This window comes from Mercenaria mercenaria, chromosome 16 (genome assembly GCF_021730395.1).
Source record: "Mercenaria mercenaria strain notata chromosome 16, MADL_Memer_1, whole genome shotgun sequence".
Taxonomy (NCBI): Eukaryota; Metazoa; Mollusca; class Bivalvia; order Venerida; family Veneridae; genus Mercenaria; species Mercenaria mercenaria.
In genome coordinates, this window is record NC_069376.1 from 44,515,430 (window position 1) to 44,519,327 (window position 3,898).

Consider the following 3,898-nt stretch of genomic DNA (forward strand, 5'->3'; position numbering starts at 1 on the left):
AAAACTTAACATAGAGGTGAAATGTGAGCTATATAAATAATCAGATTAAACATGTTGAACATAAACTTATTGTACGCCAATTTATAAACGGTTCATAATTATATATCTGTCATGGAGGTACGTAATAAAAGGGAAATTACAATAATTGCTTGATCTGGAATGTTGTATTCTGATTTCGCTGATTTTATCGGTCCTGAATTGGTTCACACAAAGTCCGCCCGAGTCGAATACAACATCTTAGATCATGCGACTGTTTTAAGGAGGTAGGTTACCTTGATATTTGTAAGTGCGCATGTCCAACTAGAAGCTAACGTGAAGATTTACGACGACGTTTACGACAAACAAATGTGTTTGTATATCCATTCTTCTGGAAATAAATCTTGAACCTGCCTCCGATCTTATTTTTAATGGTTTAATCATGCAGAAATAATGAATGAATTGCCGCAGAAACGCTTCAAAACATTGTTGCTTTAAAATGACGTCATTGACGTCATGACGTTACGTGTCGGTTACCGCGCAAAATTAATAGCTTTTATTTTGAAAGTACGTTATTCTGTGCTTTTTCTTTATTTGAACTATTTTTAAACAGTCATTATTTGCTGAAATACTTTTTATAAGTCTTTTGCTATGAAAAATGATCAATATTTTGCTTCTTTTATGTGATTATATCGAAATGTTACGCGGAATGTAAGAAAATGGATGATGGTAACTGACGTGATTGGGAATATAGTTGGCTGAAAGGTAACTTGTTACGGTCATTTACAAATAAAAATTGGGCAGTTTGATTTGTTATACATATTTCCCAGTTTCCGTTGATAATTTGTTACTTAAATACTAAAACTAAGCTCTAAAATTGTTTAAATTTCAGTATAAAATTGTGGTGTCTTGAATTAAATTGATGTTACCATGGAAACGAAGCCCGTGACCTATATGTCTGATTGTAAGATTCAAAAGCGTTGACACTGGTCTATTTAAGGAACACAGCTTCGGCTTTTTATTTTCATTTCAACAATATCCATGAGAATAATAGCAGCATGCAGAACGATTTTTCAATAAAAATGTCAGACGACGGGCACTGCTGTAAGTATTTTAAGCTGTGAAATTTGTTAAATTAACTGCCGTTCATACGAAAATATTACTAACGTTAGAAATAAGATGTTTTAAAGCTACATTAACAAGAAAGATAATTTTTATATAATATTTTTTATCAGAAATTATGATAAAAAAGCAACATATAAGCCATTTTAAACATCTCTGTTGCTATGGTTACTCTAAACTTTAAGAAAAACATACTACCATTTAAAGTTCTTGGTATTTTGCTAATCATATTACCCAAATATTCCATGTTGGTCAATAACAGAATGGCACTGAAGCCGTCGAAAAACCCGTTTTCATACATAATTGTTGAAAAATGAGAGAAATTGCGTTACCATGGAAACACGAGCCCCGCGACATATACATTTTAAGCTTTTATTAGAAAGCTAATGCGCATACTAGTAAAGCTATTAATTATGCAGACTTCTACGGATAATAATGAAACCAAAATACACTGAAAAGTGTTAAATATCCGTATTTTCCTTCTTCTTTCTATATAAAATACCTTAAGAGGGTCATGTACTTCAAACCTGGATCAAAATTGTACTTGAAGGGACAGAGATAAACGGAACTGAGATTGTAGCTGTTAAAACATTAAATTACACAAAATACAAAAAATCACTGCGGTTCAACTAATTTGAATTTACCCTGGTAACAAGGTAACTTACCTGCTTAATAGCACTCAGTATTCTTGATGCATATCTGTAAATGATAGTTATAAGAATTCTGAAATGATAGTGTGCTACCCGAAGGATTCTATACCGCAGGGCAAAAATTAGAAGCTGTTTTAACTGTTTAACGTTTCTTGACAAAGGTAGGTTTTGCCTTTGAAATAATTCATACCACTGGTATTGAATGATGGAAGTTAGAAAACATTGTTTGATGCAGGCCTTAATTGTTTGACATAATTGTGTCACCTTTAATGAAAGTAGTTAAACATTGACTACTCAAGGCAACACGTCCTTTTGATCTCTGTCGCACTTTTTTTACGTTTTGTATTTGATTTAGCATTTGACATTCACACGTGTAAGCTAATGAATTAGATTTAAAGTGTACTTCATTTCATTTCCTCTGATCCAGTGTCTTTGAAGTAAACAACATGCTTTTCTGTTGTAAGTACAACTGTTACAAGGAAATAAGGCAGACTAAAGTCAAAGATCATATCCGAGTGTATTGACAAGTATTTTGATAGTTTTAGTTATATGAAGAGAACTCGTTTTACATCATTTACTTATTGGACATGCAGTTTTAACAGAAGGAATTACTTAAGTATTCCCCGATTTGAATGAGATACCAAGGCCAACAAAATGGTTAAATATATATCAAAACCAAAGGCTCTTTGATCGTAACCAGAATTTCTGGTCTTAAGTTCGGTCGATTTAACGGGACTCTACAGAAATATAAGACTGTGGTGAGTCATAGACATCCTCTCTTAATGAGTTCATTGATTGCACCCTATCATTACGAAACATCCTTCTTGTTAAGTTTTAAACAATGACTGTCGTTAGATATTTTCAGCACTGTCAAAGCATTACAAAGCGAGTAGTATTCACATGATGGTGATGTTTATATTACTGAAAATTATTCGAGTGTTGATCTACAAAAACGTCTCTACTAAACCAGTACAACGTGGTTATATGATCTTTGACTGTGAAGGGCAAAATGTAATATTATGTATTGCCAGATTTCACCGCGTGATTCAAAACAATGCTAGCATACAAACAAATACAGATCAGAATTTACGGTGATCAATTGTAAAGACTCAATTGATTATATAGTTTTGGCTAATTACTTCTTCAAATTATAGGTCTAATGGTACCAATAGAAACCCAATGCAATTCAAATATTTATCGAAGGTGTTTTGCGTTAACTGGATGAAGAATTGTTAATGCTTTCTCATTGACAGCCTCGCTAAATTTTCAGTCTTTTGTAGGATAACATCTATTGTGTATGAACAGACTAAACGTGTTTCAGTTTGTGTATTTCATACGAAATTCTCTGTCAATATATCGATATATAAGGTTGAACTTTTTAGAGATTGAAACTATAATTGAGGGACAACACGTTTAAAACCGGTATGGGTTTATCAATGTAATTTTTTGATCTACATGTCTCGCTGTTCAATCAACTTCAATTTTAAGGTTGGGAAGCTCGTTTTGTCACGGGCTTCCTGCTGTTTAATGTTGCTGGCATTAAATGATGTTCTGAGAAAGCTTTGGTACATTTGAATACAGTTTTCCTTTAATGGCAAGCGCACTTTTTTTTGACAAATTGTTACCGCCAGTATGTCTTTGTCTTTCCGTAAAAACCGAAGAATGCCAAAATCATGCACGGAGAAAACGTAATTTGTCGATTGTCATCATGGGTCTAAAACCTTAACGTCCGTATTTGAAAACTCTATCATATAGAATTATTGAAATATACAAGTCATTTTAACGGTTTATTATAGTAACTGCATCATTATCAATGAAACTATAAGCTTTCATAAAAGTTAAGAAATATCCTGGACTTTATTTTTTCCTTGTCGGTTTGCACATAATCCGTAGTATGGATCAAAATAAACCGTTTCTTATTGTGAAAATTCATCGAAACGTTAATAACATTTACTAAAGGAAGAATGAATGACACTGTTTCATTAAATATTCACTTTGAGGAGACAATGTTTCAGAACGTCCGATATCAATAACTTACGATGGACAAAGAGGAGAAATTAATCAGAGAGTTTGATACTGAAAAACTTAATAATTATAAATCCAATGGGAAATGTCTAGTAAATTATGTTTAATTGATTATTTGGCCATAT